The following is a 19,894-nucleotide window of genomic DNA, read 5'->3' as shown; positions in this document are numbered from 1 at the left end:
CATATTGGGACGCCTGAGTGGCTCAATCGATTAAGTGTCTGCCTTCGGCTCAGGTCCTGATCCCAGAGTCCTGGGATGGAGCCCCGCGTCGGGCTCCCTGATCAGCAGGAAGCCTGCTTCTCTCTCACACACTCCCCCTGCTTGTGTTCCCTCTCTCACTGTGCCTCTCTCTGTCAAATAAATGAATAAAATATTAAAAAAAAAAAAACTTAAAAAAAAAGAAAGTTGCATATTATCTGGACAACTTTCTCTTGGGAATAGCATCACAAGAGTTTACCCAACTTACATGGAATTTGGGTTTTAGAACTAGCTTTATTACAGTGTTCTTTTGAGGACATCACTTCATCTCTCTGGGCTTCAGTGTTTGATCTATAATGATCTATAAAAGGATTAGCAATTTTTAAATTTCAAGGAATACTCTACTTTCAAGTTGATTGCTCTCAGAAATGTAAACAATGCAGTGGTTTCACATTTATGATTTAAGATAGGTTACTTTTATTGGTGAAATAACCTGAAATAATATCATAGTGTTTAAGCTGAATAGATATAATCATACTTGAGTGCAGTTTAGTTTTTGAATTTTTATAATTTTAACATGCTTAAAATGCTACATTCTACTTTCTTTTTTTTTTTCAAAATTTTATTTATTGAGGAACCTGGGGCTTAGTCAGTTAAGCGTCTGCCTTTGGCTCAGGTCATGATCCCAGGGTCCCGGGAATGAGTCCCACATCAGGCTCCCTGCTCAGTGGGGAGTCTGCCTGCCACTCCCCCTGCTTGTGCGCTCTCATTCCCTCTCTCTCCCAAATCAATAAAATCTTTTTTTTAAAGATCATGAGATCATGACCTGAGCCAAGTCAGACACTTAACTGACTGAGCCACCCAGGAGCCCCTATGTTCTACTTTCTATCGGTAAAACTCAGTACAGGAATACTGCAATTGAAATACTAAAATTTGAATTTTTATTAACTCTAACCTTGTATAAAAATTTTAACACAGTAAAATTTTGATGAAACAATTATTCATTGAAGCAAATTTTCTCCATACCAATAGGCTTTTATTGATCTAATTAATGTAATAGTCTTTCACCATGGCAAGATGTGTTTGGATGGTCCATATTTTTTTTCTGTAAAGTTAGATGTGACAAACTACCTCCTAAAGGCTATGGGAAAGGTTTTGAAATATCACTGAAATTTTTCAAATGTTTAGAAAAAAAAATTTAGACTTACAAAATACTTTGGACTCTGTGCTATATAAATCCAAAGTTCTATTTAAATATTCTTATCATATGTTCACTTTAACCACACTTATATCTATGTTTCTCTTATGTTTATATCTCTCAACATGTACACTGTTATTAATGTGAGAGATACATGTGTGTATATATATATCCACCCATCCTTCATTATTAGTTAAAAAATAATTTAAAAAAATTAATGCAGCATATACGTTTGCAGTGTTTTATGCCTGTGTTCACAAAGAACATGATTTTACCTTAGGTGAAACTAAAATGATGCAGTCATGAGAGCAGATGCTTTCCAATGGAATTTTGCTGTATTATCTTGGACAATAATGATAGCTAACATTTACCGAGAATTCTCCTTGTGCCAGTCACTGAGCTGTGTATTCACCCCTCCTCACAACAACCCTAACAGATAGGTACTGTTATAATTCCCATTTTTGAATACTGAGAAAATGAGACCCAGAGAGCTTCAGTAATTTTTCCTAGGTCATAATTTTTCCAATGTTTCGGAGTCAGGATACACACACCCAGTTAAGGACCTACTATTCACCATGCTGCCCCTCCAGGATAATGATGATCGTACAAGTTGACTAAACACAAATCATATTTTTCCCCAGTAAATGAGGAAGCCCGCCTGAATTAATGATGAGTCCAGACTTTTCAAAAATGCTTTAAAAGATATGCCTATTAATATAGCAAAAGGTAAAGAATATGACTGCTGAAACTTTTGGTCTGGTTCAATCATTAATCTAATGATAATCAGGTGCTCTAGGATTCCATCATGCATCTCAAACCACCAGACATTAATTTTTAGAACAGAAAAATTACTTGTTTCTAGTAGTATATACCTCATCTGAAAACAAGAATCATCATCTTCATAAAGCACATCCCTTTCCATATGTTCATTTAAAAATCTGAATATTCAAGAAGCCCGGACTTCTCTGCTGATGGGCATCTCTATTTAGAGTCCCATAAATGCCTTCAACTCAAAATATCCAACATTTGACCTTATTATTTTTATCCTAAAATTTAATTTGTTTATCCTGTATTCCTTTTCTTGATGAATGGCATCACCATCCTTCCAGTTGCCTGAGCTAGAAACCCAATAGTCATCCTAGACTCCTCTCTATTACTTACCTCCTGTAGCCAGCGAGTCACCAAGTCCAGGACATTCTATCTTTCCTCCTTCATCTCTTTAGACTCACTGTTTTTCCTTCTTCCCCGTTGCCACTGTCTTAGAACAGTCCATCTCCCTGGGATTACCTGAGCTGACACTCCCAATGGTTTTACTTTTATCTGATATAGAAACTGCTACTAGAATGGTCTTTTTTTTTTATGTTATGTTAATCTGAGAGAGAGAGAGAGAGAGCACGAGCCCGGAGAGGGGCAGAGGGACAAGCAGACTCCCCACTGAGCATGGAGCCCCCATGCAGAACTCGATTCCAGGACCCTGAGATCATGACCTGAGCCGAAGGCAGAGGCTTAACTGACCAAGCCACTCAGGTGCCCCTCAAATGATCTTAGAATAGAAATTTGATTATATAATCTCCCTTAAACCTCCTTAGCAAAGGTGCTTCTATTTTCTTAATTTTTCAAATTAAGTAACTGACATTTGGAGAGATAACTCAATATGCACAAGGTCATACAACAATGACATTATAGAGTAGGGAATTAAACCCAGACAGTCTGACTCTAGAGTTTCAGCTTGTCAACCACCATTGGCCTTTACCAATTCCCCAGACTTCTTTGAGAAGCCTCTCCATATGCATGTGTGTTTACACTCTCATGGTCCCATTCCTCTCTAATATAATCTTTTATTTATCTGTCTCTCCCGGTGGTTGAAAAGCTCCTAAAAATCAAGAGTCAAATACCTATGACAAAAGTAGAATTTCAATAAGCATTAGTTTAATTAATTAATCATTACTGTCCATCAAGTCACTAGGGAGCTTAATTAAGGACATTGGGTATTGAACCAAAAAAAAATTCATGTCAACTAAATCTAGACTGTTATGTTATTCTTTTGTCCTTTGAGGATATTTCTTTAATAAAATCTGGGGTCAGTCAGCTGGAATGAGAATGTCCTCTCACTTAGACAGTATTAGATATGGATAAAATATTTTTTTGTCTTTTATACTTTATGAAATTAACTATCTGTTTGTTTCAGGTAATCATCATCATACTACAGTTTACAAGGTAATTGCTCATATATAGTATATTTAAGTAAAATGTCTTTCCCAACTCATTCTTATTTTGTATCCAGCTTGACCTTCATGAACCATGATGTCTCATCCTTTATCTAACTTTTGTGTTTTGGGGTTTCAGTGGAATCTAAGAGAATGGTTGACCCTTGACTTTAATTCTGAGTGACTATATGAGACTCAGAATAACCATGGTTTGATCAAAGATGTTTTCAACCAATTGTTTCAAATTATAAGTTCTAGGATTTTATTTCAGCCCACCAATAAGTACCTCTCAGGCTTCTAAGGGAAGGAAAATTGGAAGAGGGGGTAACCTCAAAACACACTACTGGGAAGGATATACATTGTCCAGTTGCAACCAGGCTTGAGGAAATTAGCCATTAGTCTTGTTCAGACAGGTGCCCCTAGCCCCAGAGGAATGAAGTGAGAAGCATATCTATGTGCAAGAAAGCAGCCTATACTCTCTTCCACGCCCTTCCTGTTCTTCCACTCACACTTCGAGGGGCAGCAAAGTGATTTTACTGTGCTCACAAAATGGTCAGAAGGAGCATGAACACATTTAATCTCATTTGTTTCTAGATTTAATCCTGCCCAGATCAGTCAGTATTTCCTTCTTTTTTTTCCTTTTTAAATATGAAGAATAGGGAGTACAGACTGACAAACTATGAATATTCACCCAAACAACTTCACAGTGCAAAAATGAAGCAAAGAAGTGGCTTAACCCTTTGTGAGCTAATTATAGCACTCCTATTAGAAGAAGGGAGAGAAAGACATTACCAGGTGTTCAGTCAAGGCCACAGATCTCACTAGGACACCTTGCTAGGTTTCGAGGTGTGAAGAGAAGGTGGGGTGGAGTAGGTCCCACCTCCAATCACGGACCTCTTTCACCTTCAAGAGTGGAGGGCAGCCTTGGAGCCCCTGCTTTGTCTCCAGGGCTTTCCAGCAGGGCAGCTGCGCCATGGCCCATCACTTCCCCCGGCAACCCCCCCCCGGCACACATGGATAAGTCTCCAAATCTTTTCCTCATCTGTCATGATATAGCCAGATGCTGAGACGTCGGAAGACAAATGGAAAGAGCTCTGGGTGAGCAAGAAATAGTCATTGTGTCAAACTCCTGAGATGTTACAGTTTATCTGATGTAGCAACTAGCTTTACCTCACCTAACTAGGCTTCCCCAGAATTGCAATGGGCCTGCAAGCCTAGAGGAAAAGCTTTCTTAGATCATTTAGTCTTCATTTTGTTTTCCTTCCATCTTTTTAAAAGATTTATTTATTCATTTTAGAGAGAGAAGGACAGAGCGTGCAGGCAAGCCAGAGCGGGGTCTGGAGGGGCGGAGGGAGAGAGAGAGAAGCTCAAGCAGACTCTACGCTGGACGCAGAGCCTGACGTGGGGCTCGGGGCTCGATCCCAGGAACCTGAGATCTTGACCTGTGCTGAAATCAAGAGTCGGCCTCTTAACCGACTGAGCCACTCAGGCACCCCTCCTTCAATCTTTAATAAAAAGTTTTTTGCATGTCTCCATCCTGGCTCTCTCTTTCCTGATATTAAAGGAAAGACCACAGGTCAACTGTGGGCCAGACTATTAAGGAGGAGCAGCTCATGTCTGAGAACAGATTTTGGGGGGTAGCAGCATTAATTAGTGATAGACATCAGTGAAAAGACAAATCTGAAGGACAAGGCAGGACCATGTAGTCCAGTTCTCTGTTCCAAAGGAGATTTCCCACTGAGTTCCAACTCTGGACACTCTAGCTTTTATTTTATGTGGGTTTTGTTTTGGGGGGGGTGGTTGTTTCCTTTAAGTTTTATTTTTATTAAGAAATATTGTTTTTTTTTTTCACCAAGATCTTATCAGGTATGCCCCTACGCATATTTTAAAATATAAATGGCTACTATTATAGTAATTTTACAGTGGTAAAAAAATGTGGTTTCTTAAGTGGATTTCATTTCCATTGAAATATTTACAATTTTATGTACATAGTTCAAAGTTAAAATCAATGTTGGTCAAATTGCCATGTAATCCACATTGATGAGATACAAACTGCCCTTACTGCTATCAAAATTTAGCAATAAAAATCAGGGAGATAGACAAGTACATTTGAGAAACGAATCTTTTTACGGTAAACAATATGAAAGTTAATTGGTAAAAATAAGTGAAATGTGTAAATGAGAATCAACTTTCACACTCAAAATTATTATGGAAGCATAAAGAAAGCCAGGAGAGAACACACTTCCACAAATAAATTTTCATCTTGACTTTCCACAGCAAAAAAGCCAAAAACAAACAAATGAAAAACTACAGAAAAAAATCTGTCTTCAAATTAAGCCGTTTCATATGTTAAGGTGGTCCCAAAATACAGTGTATCAAACTCATGTTGTTACAGGAGAAGAGACGTGTAGGCAGAATCACAGAAAAGTTACTTCCTTAAATATCACAACAGGAGATTCCTTTAAAAGCTCAGCTTGCTTACTGATTAGAAAGAACAAGTTCCTGCCTCTCTGAAGAATTTTTGGACTTTGGGTACCAAAATCCCCCAACAGCACTAAGCACCATCTCAACATGTTTCATTTAAAGTAGCGTAAACTCTTTGTTAGAACAGCTGAAGAAAGTTCCCTTTTTACGACTTCTGACATTTACAGTTCAAGCAATTAAAAAATATAAAATTGATATTCTCTGAAGCATTTAAGTGGTAAGAAAGGAAGTATTTTCCAATGAATTTTACAGCGCACCTGAATGGAATTAGCCCATCATTTTAAAGCTTAAATCATATCCATATGGCTTTCTAAAAGACCCCAGAAGCAGAACCAACTTAGAAATCCAGGGACACTCCTATCAACACAGATTTATAGTTAAACAGTAATTGTTCCTTTGTCTTTTATAAATCACTAACAAGAATAATACTGTTAATTAATGGTGAATCATGCTCCAGTGATCTATTCATATTCTCTGGCAGGCTGCTCTGGAGGTGGTAAGCAGGAAAGTGTTGATAACTATATTGACTCAACTTGGAAAGAGATTAAGAATCTCAATATGACAACTAATATGTATTTTCTTGTTATAGAAACATTTCACTCTTCTGTTCAAAATCTACTGTGGCTTACTTAGTCTTTTTATATAGCAGCTCAACTCCCCTGCCTAACCTTTAAGGCCCTTTGTCAATTCACACTTTACACCCCACAATTTACTGGCTCAGATTCATTCTCTCTCTCTCTCTCCCTCCCCCCATATGTGTTTTTTGGGGTTTTTGTTGGTGGTGGTGGTGGTTTTTTTGCATCATTAAAGTCACTCTGTTCTTTCCTTCCATCCATGTCCACTCTGTCCTCTGAATTTGACTCAAACAGCAGCTGTAGTTACTACATGGGAGGAAGATGATAGAAGTAGTAGAAAGACCTTTATGTTTCACCTGGAAACCTTTTATGATGTTTGTGGAGGACAACGCTAGTTGACTTCCGCAAATCCATTCCCCTTTCACCCTTAATAGCAGGATTCTAATTTTGGTCAGGGTCACGGGTGCTTTTCTAAGAATACTTCTCCAGGCTCCCTTGCTCTTAAGGGTGGCATAGTTATGGACAGTGAGACAGAAGTTATGGGTTTTTTGTAAGGAACTCCTTCCTGCGTTCTCCTTCTTCTCTCCACCAGGAAGGTTGATACCATACCTGGACGTACAGTAGCCTTCTGCCACCTTGACATGACAACCCTGAGGACAAAGACCTTTGTGCTAAGGATGGTGGTGTGGGAAAATGAAAAACGCTTGGGCCCCTAATGTTACCACTGAGTGGCCATGAATGGCCTTGTTCTGCCTCCCTCCTCCTCCCCACCCCCCAGTCCTCTGTGTGAGTCAGATCAACTTCTCTCCACACCATTTGTGGGGTTCTCCTGCTATTGAAGACAAACACATTCCTGACTCACAACTCTTAGATTTTTTTTTAACCATAATAAGGCATTACTTTTAACAATAATAAAATAACAGTGGTTTTAAATAAAAATCAAGTGCACAAGAGCGCAAGTTCTGGATCAGGGAGGGCTAAGTTAGAATCCGAATTTTCCCCATACTAATTGTCTGGCTTTTGACAACTAACTATTTCCGAGTCTCAATTTCCTTACCGATTTTCTATCAATAACAAAAGTAATGATGATAGTATCTAGCATAGCCTACCTAGGGTTGTTGTAAGGCACATAGTGAGCACACAGCAAAGTATAGCTATTAACATTACTACTAGGAACCCTAACACACATCGCCCCCCTCCCCTCCTCTGCTGCACGTTCCTAAAATATGAATAACATACACCAAAAAGCACTGGACGACAAAAGAATTGGTTTCTGGTCCTCTACCACCAGTTTGTGTGACTTTTGGAAATATATCATGTCTCTTGGCATTAAAGTCCCAATCTGGAATATATGTGGGACAAGCTTATGGATAAGTCATTCCTAGCTCTAAAATTTCATGATTATTAAAAAACCAAGGAAGAGATAATAAAAAAAACTCAGAATATTGTTTTCCTCCAGGGGCAGGAAGATAGCTCTGATCAGGGAGAGGCGTATGAGGTAGGGCTGGGGGCTTTGATTAGGGGGGAAGTATTCTATTTATTTATCCAGTTGGTGGCTACATAATTGTTTGCTTTGTAATTATTCACCAAGCTATACATATATACCTTATATACTTTTTGTATGTATCTTATGTTTCACAATGTTAGAAAATCAAAGTTTATGATTGTGTTTAGAGGTATACTATTTGCATCTGCCCTATGCATATGCCCTTGTGTATTTAGGAATAAGATTTTCAATACACTTCCTTCTATAGCTTCCTTACTCTAGGATGGTTCCTTTCAATGTTGCCTTGCACCCTTGTCTCCCGTAGGAGGGGAAAGGGGAGCAAATATCTCCGCAGGAAGGAGGAGAATGTGGCATAGGGTAAGTTTCTGAAAGCCAGTAGGGGTAAGTAAGAGACAGCCCTTCAGGTTTCTGGAGAGGGGGCTGGAAAAGGAGATCAGACATAGTCTTTTCTTGCCTTCAAGCCTGAAACCTGGGAAAGGGGTGGTGTGGATTTAAAAAGTACACTGAAGGGGGCCCCAGTGGAGGTTTGTTCCATGACTTTTTAAAATAAAAATTAATAGATTTTTAAAGCAGTTTTAGGTTTATAGAAAAATGGAGTAGAAAGCACAGTACTCATATCTTCTTACCCTTCCCTACAGTTTTCCCTATTGTTTATATCTTTCATTGTTGTGGTATATTCTTTACAATTGATGAGCCAGGACTGGCACATATTAACTAAAGTCCATCATGGACATTAGGGTTCACTCTCTGTGCTGTACTTTCTATAGGTTTTGACAAATGTTTAATGACTTGCATCCAGAGTTACCACACCATACAGAATAGCTTCACTGCCCTTAAGATCCTATATTCTACCTTCATCCCTCCCTTCCCTTGAGGCCCTAGAAACCACTCATCTTTTTACTGTGTCCATATTCTTGCCTTTTCTAGAATGTCATATTGTTGGAATCTGACACTATGTAGCCTTTTCAGACTGGCTTCTTTTACTTAGCAATTTGTACTTAAGATCCTCCTGTCTTTTCATGGCTTGATAGCTCTTTTTTTTTTTTTTTATCCCTGAGTAATATTTCATTGTATGGGTGGACCACAGTTTGCAATCCATTCACCTACTGAAGGACATCTTGTTTGCTTCCAGGTTGGGGCAACTCTTAATAAAGCTGCTATAAACATTGGTGTGCAGGATTCTGTATAGGCCTAAGTTTTTAACTCATACAGGTATGTTTCATGCCTTTTTGGAGAGACACAGCATCTGATATGAAGCTTTTCCCCTCCTCCTCCAACCAGTTAGGAGTGGCAGATGGCATAGCCAATCTGGAGATCATCCTCAAGTTTCCACTGGAGCTGGTGTTGGCTTGGCAAGGGTTTTTGAATCTCCATTTGCTTTAAGAAGGTCACATAAAGAGTCTACCCAAGGACCAGCTCACTGGTGCCTATCACTCCTACGCACCCTCATCCAAAAAGTTTCTAGCAGGGAAAGGGGACCTCATGCAGAACCTTTAGGGAAAGCTACCAGCGGGGATAAGGGAATGCAAGGATGGCACCTTTAAAGACCCCTCATGTCTGGAGGCTGTAGTGGTATGTGCCCAGCAGGTGTGTGACGCCCATCAGATGTGCCCCATGCTAGAACCAGTTGCTGCACACCATCACGGACAGGAATCAGACTGGGTGAAGACAAGTGAAGCCAGCACCAAGGAAGGACAGCTCACAGACTTACTTTAATGGGAGGTGCTGATCTGGTACCTCATGGTCGAGTGGGACAAATGTCATCATGGAAACCAACGGAAACAAAAGCAAGTATTATTAAGCTTTAAACTTTACACTTTGTACCAGTCATATGGGGTATCTGACCTTCAATGTTTCACCTGTAAAATGAAGGAATTGCTGCCTCTTTCACAGAGTGGTCGTAAGGATGGAATGAAACGATTAAATAATGAGCGAGCACCTAGTATATTCTCGCAACATGTTGGTTTCTTCCCCCCCCACCCCAATCTCTAATAACCCCTAGAATACTGCAATATTGCTAATAGGTTCTTAAGGCTCTATTAAGAAACTAGCTTGTTTGCATTTCTGAAATTTCTCGTCTCTTTAGTGAGTCAGGTTAATTTTATGAAAGAAGTTCATGTATATTTCTTATGCCCTTGTTTCACTCAGCAGGTTTTTCTTTTCCGTTCTTCCCCGCTCACAATCTTCTTTCACTTCCTAGGGTCCTCACTTCAGTTCCTACCCAGACCTACTTCCATTGCAGGTCATGGGCCATCATAATTCTTTTACTATCAGATCCTTCCCCTTTGCTGACCAGTAAAGGGTTAGTGGCCTGAAAAATGGATCCCTCTTGGGTTTGTAATTAGTGATAATGAGCCAATTAGTGTGTTATTACTTCTTCCAAGGTGTTCCATTTTAACAGGATACTCTGGTAGATTTTGCACTTTATCCCAAAGGAATATTTTTTTTTTACAGTTCTGATGTCACTCTTGAGTGCTAATAATGAAATATTTTGAGGTTAGACACTCTTTGGGGGCCCCTCATATCATACTCCGAGCTGTCTACTCTGCCAACACATACTATCCCCTGATCAGTATAAACACCGGTATCCTAGAGACCTGAGAATGTTAATTTATCCCCATTTTACATAGCGCCAAGGGGTGGAACGGGGCACCACCAGCACAAGCCAAATAAGGAAATTTATTAGGTGGAAGTAATTTTACTGACCTCGAGATAAAATTCTGCCCTCAAACCCTTACTGGAGTTACACATTTTATGTTGGAAACCTTTAAAACAGACATTTCACAAAGGGAGTATATCAATAATGTGTGCACTGGGAACATACTGTGTTTATTCTTACAAAAATCAGCCCTGTGCAATGGTTGTGTCTGCCCTAAATTTGGGATGTTAAAACATCTCAAACCTGTGGTGTTCATACAGGTCTTTATGCTTATCATCTTTGTTCTTTCCATGAAATAAAGGCGCTGTTATCATCACCTCTTACATAGAGAAGAAAACACAGCCGGCCCCTTTTGGCTGTCATCCAGAAAGGCAAGCTTTCTACTCCTTCCCCATCCTGTCAGGCCATAAATGGTGAGTCCTACTATCTCTTTCTGATGAATTACTAACACTACGTATTTAGAGAAAACTTTAAGAAGGTTAGATCTGAGAACTGATGGATGAGGCACCGTCTTGCTTAAAATATTTGAAAACTCCCTCCTTACGCATCAATTCATTTACTTACCAATATTTGTTGAGCCTGTTTACCAGGCACCATGCCAGAAACTGTGGTGAATACAAAGAATTCTTTCTTCCCCGAATGACTCTTAACAATCTCTTAGAAAGGCAAGGTACACACAAGGTAACGGGAATGTTCCTCTACCACCAGGGGTTCCCAGACTACAGCCCGTGGGCCAAATCTGGCTCACAGCCTGCGAGCTAAGAAAGGTTATTTATATTTTTAAGGGATTGTAAAAAGCAAAACAAAACAAAAACAAAGAAGAATATGTGATAGTCTATAAGTGGCCCACGGAGCCTAAGATATTTACCATCTGGCCCTTTCCGGAAAGAGTTTGCTGACCCCTGCTCTACACAGTTCTGGATGTTACTAATAGGATACAGCCCTTCTCCAAAGGCAAATACTAGAGAGCATTGTCATGGTCCCCATGTACACACCCATTATCCAACCTCCTCTCTGATGTGTTTCCAAGGGTCACATATGTTTCGTTATATCTTAAGAGAGAATTTCCATCTGTCTCGGCACTGTCTCCTAGTGCAGCAAGAACGGGAATAGCAACCCTGACCAATGGTTGTGTCTCAAGCACAGAAATGAGGTGAAGGCATGCTTTTCAAGGTTTGGGGGGATGGAAAACCCCCCGCATGACCCCTTTAGACCCTGAGAAGCAAGAGCCCAAAGTCTTGGAGCTCTTAGCCATCAGCCCTCTGTCGCCAGATCGGCCACCTTCTAGGCATTGGGTTTCTGTGCACACCCTCCAGCACAGACCCAGAATTTCTGCTCTCTTGCCTTCTAGTGTGATTCTCACCTCAAAAGTGGGAAGGTTTCTATTCACACCAGAGATCCTATATTCATCCAAACCTAGTTCCTTCAGAAAATTGGCTTGCAGAGGGTTTTAAATTCAAATCCATTTTCAATGCTGAAAAATCAGAAGATTTCATGAAGATCTGCCAGACCTCTAACACGCTGCACTGAGTCACGACGGCTGCCATGAAGAAGCCATAGGCTCTCTGAACGCCGCCATCCTATCCCTGCTTCTGGGACCCTGAGGCGGCGTGACGCTACTCAGCATCTTCATGGGCCTGCGTCACTTGGGTTTTGGGATCCCTTTGGTCCCTGTGGATGTCTGAGTTCCTAACTCCTGTTCTAAATCCTCAGGATGCAAAAGATCTACTCTGCACCCATGAGGATGGCTACTGTCAAAAACCAAACCAAAAAAGTAAATAACAGGTCTTGGCGAGGATGCGCAGGAAAGGGACACTTTGGCACTGCCGTCGGGAACGTGACATGGTGCGGCCACTCTGGAAAACATTATGGTGGTTCCTCACATCTGGGTAGATGCCTAGAAGAATTGCAACAAGACTCCAGCAGGTATTTGTACAATCATATCCCTAACAGCTCATTCACAGTAGCCAAAAGTGGGAGCAACCCAAGTGTCCACTGACAGATGAATGGATAAACACAATGTACATACAAGGGACTATTATTCAGCCTTCCAAAGGAAGGAAATTCTATGCTATGACATGGATGAACCTTGAAGACATTACGCTGAGTGAAATAAGGCAGTCACAAAAAATCCCCACAAATACTGTATGATTCCACTTATGTGAAGTGGGCAGAGTGGTCAGATTCATAGAAACAGAAAGTAGAGTGATGGTTGCCAGGGGCTGGGGGAGGGAGGGAATGGATTTATTGTTTAATGGATACAGAGTTTCAGTTTTGCAAGATGAAAAAAGTTCTACAAAAGGATGGTGGTGAGAGTTGCACAAAAATATCAATGTATCTAATGCCACTGAACTTTATACCTAAAAATGGTTACAAATGTTAAATTTTGTGTTATGTGTACTTTACAACTTTCAAAAATGCAAAAGATCCTCTCAAGATTTATATCTCCGTCTTGAAAAGCAATGGATTTGCATCTCGACTATGCCGCTTACTGGTTGTATGATACCAGACCACACATTCTCTCAATTTAAAAAAGTCTAGTATCTACATTCATGGATTGTTTGTGAGAATTAAATCAGTATCTACTACTCAGCCATCAAAAAGAATGAAATCTTGCCATTTGCAATGATGGGGATGGAACTAGAGGGTATTATGCTAAGCAAAATAAGTCAGAGAAAAACAAATATTGTATGATTTCCCTTGTATGTAGAATTTAAGGAACAAAACTGATGGACAGGGCAGGAAAAATAAAATACGATGAAAACTGAGAGGGAGACAAACCCTAGGAGACTCTTAACTTAGGAAACAAGCTGAGGGTTGCTGGAGGGGAGGTAGGTAAGGGGGTGGGGTCACTGGGTGATGGATATTAAGGAAGGCACGTGATGTAATGAGCACTGAGTGTTATATGCAACTGATGAATCATTAAATTCTACCCCCTGAAACTAGAACTACAGTATCTGTTAACTAAATTGAATTTAAATAAAGAATTTTTAAAAAAGAACTGAATGAGTATCTATTGTGAAGTGATTTGTAAATAGTAAACCTCCTTCCAGGTGGGGGATAATGTCATGTGACTGCTACCTATCAGTGTGAAATTTGCATAGAGTTGTAATCATTTCCAACCGGACTAAAGGAGGAAGCTCTTATGAAGGACATAGCATTGCAGCTGAGTTTCAAAGAATGGGCAGAATTTGAAAAGGTGCAGATACACGAGGACATTTGGAGCAGAGGAAGAGGCGTACATAAAGGGCCTGAAGTGTACAAGGAAGTGGTGTATTTGAGCAAAGAATCAGGTTTGACAGGAGAGTAGAATGGAAAATAAATAACAGCAAGGGGTCGTATTATGGAGAGTCTTAAATGCTTGCCTAAAAAATTTGATTTTCATTCACTAGACAATGGGAAGATATCATGAATTTAAGAAGGCTCACTGGAGCTTTATAAGTACTATTGCAGAGGTACACAGATTATATTGAAATACAGATAGATTGGAATGAAAGAGACCAGTTAAAAGGCTATAGAAATCTTCAAGCCATGAGTTGCTCAGGGTAAGCTAAGATGGTGGCAGAGGAAATTAAAAGAAAAGGATACAGGGGATGCCTGAGTGGCGCAGTTGGTTAAGCATCTGACTCTTGATTTCGGCTCAGGTCATGATCTCGGGGTTGTGAGATCGAGCCCCACATTGGGCTCATGCTGGATGTGGAGTCTGTTTAAGATTCTTTCTCTCCCTCTCCCTCTGTCCCTCCCCTCCCTTCTGAAAAAGAAAAGAAAAAAAAAAAGAAGAGGATACAAATCCTGTTGTCAGACTAGTAAGAAAGTTGTTAGTACATTACAATGATGGAAGACTCACAGGAAGTGTGGACCTCTCTGAGGATGTTTCCAAGAAGAGGGCTAGATATCCAGTGCACACCTTGAGTCCAGGTGTTCAAATCATGCATCCTTCTGCCTCTTGGATATATTGTCATTGAAAAGCTCTCCAGACCCCTCAAGTTAAAGATGGTCTTTGTTGAATTTAAAACCTACTTATTCTCCAGTTTTCTGATTCTTAAAGAAATAACATATGTGCTTTTTCCCCCCTTATTAAACAAGTAAAATATATTCTTTGTTGAACATTTAAGAAAATCATTGCAGTGCAAAAAACCAAAACAAGGGGCACCCGGGTGGCTCAGTTGGTTAAGCATCAGGCTCTTGATTTTGGCTCAGGTCATGATCTCAGGGTCCTGGGATCAAGCCCTACATTGGGCTCCATGCTCAGCAGGGAGTCTGCTTAAGGACTCTCTTCCTCTTCTTCTCCCCCTCCCCAGCTCCCTCTCTCTCGAACAAATAAATACATCTTTAAAGCAAAACAAAACAGAACTTAGTCTTCATCCTGCCCCCAAAATATTTTTGACAAATATATTTGACAAATATATTTCTAGTCTTTTTATATATATGATTAACTTTTTTTTTTTTTTAAAGAGAAGGAGAACCAGGAGAGGGGCAGAGGGAGAAAGAGAATCCTAAGCAGACTCCACGCTGAGTGCGGATCCTGAGGCAGAGTTCAATCCCACAACCCTGAGATCATGACCTGAGCCAAAATCAAGAGTCAGATGCTCAACCGATTGAGACACCCAGGACCCACTATCTGATTAACTTTTTTTAGTAAAAAGAAATTAACATTGAAGTCTACATACTATTTTTTATTTTTTTTATTTTTATTTTTTTAAAGATTTTATTTATTTATTTGAGACAGAGAGAATGAGATACAGAGAACATGAGAGGGAGGAGGGTCAGAGGGAGAAGCAGACTCCCTGCCGAGCAGGGAGCCCGATGCGGGACTCGATCCCGGGACTCCAGGATCATGACCTGAGCCGAAGGCAGTCGCTTAACCAACTGAGCCACCCAGGCGCCCTACATACTATTTTTTAACTCTTTATTTTGGTGACCTAGTATTATTGCAAAATAAGACATCAAGCCTATTTTTCCCATAACCACACGGTTAAACATTAACCATGTAATCTAGAGGAAATCCATCCCCCAATTCTAATTTCTTCCCTCTGAAATGGGCATGCTAATACTTAGTTCACTGCATTATCATAAGGCAGTGGTGTCTAAACTGCTGCATATTGGAATCACCAGGTGAGATTTTTAATCTCCCAAATGGCAGATCACGCCTCAGAATTTGGGGGGTGGTAGCTAGACATCAGTCATTTCTAAGTCTCTCCACATGATTCCAATTGACAGCAAAGCTGAGGAGCCAGATTTCAAGGTTTAAATGAGACAACATATAAAAGGCACCTTGCAGGTAGAAGGCACTCAATAAATAAGAATCCCTCTCATTTACCAAATGTCTACTGCACTAGCATTCTGTATTCATTACGTCCCTAAACGCTCATCAGATCCCTGTGATGTTTCATTATCCTAACTTCACAAAGCAGGGAACCCCCAGTGATTAAGGAACTTCCTCCGTGTCCATAGCTCATAATTCAGGAGCTGTGATTCAAACCCAGGTCTATCAGACTGGAGTCCCCACCTTCCCATCACATTGCATTAGGCTACAGAATTTTTTTCCCTTTTTTCCTTCCTTGCATTTCCAGTCCTATCCAAACCAGTTTATCACAATGCTTTTCAAATTGATTCAGTTGCATATAAAGGAAAATTAAATCTCTCTTCTCTATCTTTTTTAACATTACTAATTTCCATTCTGAGCCAAAGAAAATAAGGGTTAATTTGGTGGCAGAAGCAGACTGTGAATGTCTATTTGATAGGTAATATTACTTGAGTTTAAAATGTGGGTTTTATCCCTTTACCGATAGGCCAGTTAACCATGAACAGATTAGAAACGGTTATACGTCTGGATTCCACTTGAGGCCCTATTCATTTAAGTATCTTTTAAATATGGAACATTTGCTATAAAAGAATTTGTATTGGCTTAAAAGAAATTAATCACCACCACTAGAGAGCGGAGCACACATGTATACACATTTTATATATGTACATAATTGTTTTGAAACAGACAGAATTCCTGGCGACACCATGATTATAATAAGGCCGGCAATCATGACTCTGCTCGAAGGTGCTGTTCGAGTAGAACTTCCATCTGTGGGTACTTAGGAATCGTGTCAATTTTTATCATGTAGTAAGACACAGTCAGATTATTTCCATAACTTTGGAAGTTACTCATTCCACATTTTCTTTATTATTTTTTTGGCATGTGAGGCTATTTTATTGCTCTGACCAAATGTCTATGCCTTGATAGCAAAAACATTTGCTTTCTTCTCATCTTGATATTTTTGGAAGAACAAATTGACAATTCCCATGAATGGTTCTGAGTTAGCCAGAGAGCATCTGCTGCAGGATGGCTCTTTCCTCCTTCCAAGTTCACAGAGAACCTAATTTCATCATTTTGAAAGGGAAAGTATTGCCTGATCTGAGGTGACAATAAAAGGACGCCACAATCAAAGTCCTGATGACTCACACCCATAAAACCTTAACCCGTTAACATTTAGTTGGTAGAAGCCAGCAGGGGCTATATGTACTAATAAAGCACGTCCACAAACAGGACTCCTGAACGACTCCTGAGTGAATCTTACATTCACTTACTTAATTTGGGTCTTGACATTTCTCTTTCAAATTCTGATATCCAGGTGGGCTCTATTTTCAAAAAAAGCCCAGGTGGGCTCTATTTTCTATATCACCAAAAATGGTGGGGAGAGACAATTGTAATCACTGCATTTGATAATACCTTCATGTTAAAATTGGTAAAAGAAGTCTTTTTCAAAGGAATTGTCACACCTCCTTAGTGAAGACACAAGGGTTTATTTCTTCATTGTTTCCCACAGTGTTGCTTTTCTTCACCCAATTTCTAGCTTGCCTTCAGTGGCCAGTTTCTGCTATATGTTTACTTTAGTGATTGGTTTCTTTTTAAAGATGTACCTATCATTAAAGATCCTTGGGAATATGTTCAAAAAAATGTTCAAGTACTGGGCTTAATAAAATTACAGCAGGCAACATAAGCCAGATTGAGAAATATCTTGCCAAATAATATTTCTCAGCAGGCCATTTGGAGGGACTCTTTTTAATTTTTAAAGTAGTTGATACCTTGATCAAAAATATAATTTGTCCCTTCCCCCTTTTCTTCACATCAGTGTTCTTATATATATATTAATTCCTACATGGCTAACAATTCTAAAGTATTCCTGGCACTTGTATGAAATTTCAAAAGAAATGAGAAGTTCTCAGTGATAGGATTTTTCTTTAGGAAATTAATTTGGAATTATGTTATAACCTTTGGGTTCCAAAACCAAAGTAAGGAGGGGAGGGGAGATTAATTCTCTTAGTGATGAACCCAATATTTTTCTGAGTATTCCCTTAGGAGAAAAATATATTTGAGTGGCTGCTGACAACTCACTCAGCTTTTGTGACCACCAGAAGAGAAAATCTCTGCCTACCGTGAGGAACAGGGTGGGTGTTGGGGTTGGCAGAAATATATTTGGATGGAGCGACCAGGGAATGCCTGTGAGGTAGATTTAAAAACTGAATTTTGAAGCAAGAAAAGGAGCAAATGATGTGAAATGTGGAGGACATGGAGAACTTTCTGGGCAAGGGGAAAAGCCCATAAAAAGGACCCCGAGGAAAGAGATCCCTAGGTTTGAGGAATAGGCAGTCACTGAGTGTGTCTGAAATGAAATGATAAAGAAGAGAGGGCCATAGGAAAGAATTATAATGGATCAGACAGATCACAAGGGGCCTTGTAAAGCACAGTAAAGAGCAAATTTTGCTTTATTTATTGTGTAGAATTTTAAGCAGAACAGTGATATGATTTAACTTCAGTTTTAAAAGGGGCGCCTGGGTGGCTCAGTCGTTAAGCGTCTGCCTTCGACTCAGCTCATGATCCCGGGGTCCTGGGATTGGGCCCTGCATCAGGCTCCCTGCTCCGCGGGGAGCCTGCTTCTCCCTGTCCCACTCCCCCTGCTTGTGTTCCCTCTCTCGCTGTGTCTCTCTCTGTCAAATAAATAAATAAAATCTTTAAAAAAAAAAAAAAAGATTACCCTAGGGGCGCCTGGCTGACTCAGTCGGTTGAACATCTGACTCTTGGTTTCGGCTCACATCATGATCTCCGGGGGGTGGGATCAAGCCCCACGTCTGGCTCCACATTCAGCAGGGAGTCTGCTTGAGACACTCTGCCTCCCCCCTCTTCCCATGCATGTGCTCTCTCTCCCCCCCATTCAAATAAACAAATAAATCTTTAAAAAAAATTAAAAGATTACCCTAGGGATGCCCGGCTGGCTCAGTCAATGGAGCATGCAACTCTTGATCTTAGGGTTGTGAATTCAAGCCCCACATTGGGTGTAAAGATTACTTAAAAATAAAAATCTTAAAAAAAAAATAATAAACGATAAAAATAAATTAAAAAGAAGATTACCCAGACCACTAGAATCATAACTTAGAAGAGGCAAGACCAATCAAGAAGCTATTAAAAAACAGAAATGACCAAAACTGGTTCAAGAAGAGAACTACAGAACAAATCACAAAGGTTAAAGATTGATAATTTAAGAGGCTCCAGGCACAGATGGTTGTGGAGATGAATTCTTTCTAACCACCAATAAGTATATCATTATTTTTAGCCCATCATTTCTAGACTGTAGAAAAACATGAAGGCTTTCTGAATAAAGCTAGAATAGCTTTAATTAAAAAAACTGATGAAAGTAACAAAAAAGAAGTTTATACTTTGTACTTTTTGAAATGAAGGTATTTATCAAGATAATCCAACACACCAAATATTACAGGAGAAAAACCATATGAGTCCATATGAGAGTCAATTGATAAAATTCACTAGCCATTCCAAAGAAAAACTCTAAGTAAAACAGGAAAAACGGAAAGCTGCGCGGTGGGTCTTGGCAGCCAGAGGAAGGGGTAGTAAGGGCAGCTCCACCCACTGCCACAAAAGGACCAGTTTCTGTACCTGTTCTGAGGGCACCTGCCAGGGACAACAGGTGTGGACAACTTCAGCACCACTGGCATGGAACCCAAGACCAAGACCTACTACTTACCTCTATTAAAAGGGGCCCCAGAGTGAGCAGTCCCACTCTACCAAATATCTCTGCTCTAAGGACCAGCCCTTCACTCCCTCTGGTCTGGCCTGTGCATAGGGCAGTGGTCCCAGGGATGGGGCATTTTATAACCAGTTTTGGGATCCCTCTTCCTTTTCCTCCCTCTAGGAGACAGGGAATTTCAGGGACATGGCTAGGCAGAGTTTCTTGACCTTTG

The 19,894-nt window shown here is 40.1% G+C and overlaps 1 long non-coding RNA gene across 1 annotated transcript in view; it reads left to right on the top strand.

Moving 5' to 3' along the window:
* LOC115943138 (uncharacterized) overlaps positions 1 to 14,342 on the top strand; it is a 29,775-nt gene extending 15,433 nt beyond the window's left edge. Inside the window, exons 2-4 of the long non-coding RNA XR_014139920.1 lie at positions 3,405 to 3,433; positions 8,294 to 11,061; positions 12,362 to 14,342. This is a non-coding gene — a long non-coding RNA (uncharacterized LOC115943138). The remainder of the gene's footprint in view (positions 1 to 3,404; positions 3,434 to 8,293; positions 11,062 to 12,361) is intronic.
* Positions 14,343 to 19,894: the final 5,552 nt, after the last annotated feature.

Source organism: Leptonychotes weddellii, chromosome 14 (assembly GCF_054177405.1).
Source record: "Leptonychotes weddellii isolate Sample4059 chromosome 14, ASM5417740v2, whole genome shotgun sequence".
NCBI classification, from domain to species: domain Eukaryota; kingdom Metazoa; phylum Chordata; class Mammalia; order Carnivora; family Phocidae; genus Leptonychotes; species Leptonychotes weddellii.
Note: the sequence above shows the minus strand (reverse complement) of the source record. Positions and strands in the feature narration are given on the sequence as shown.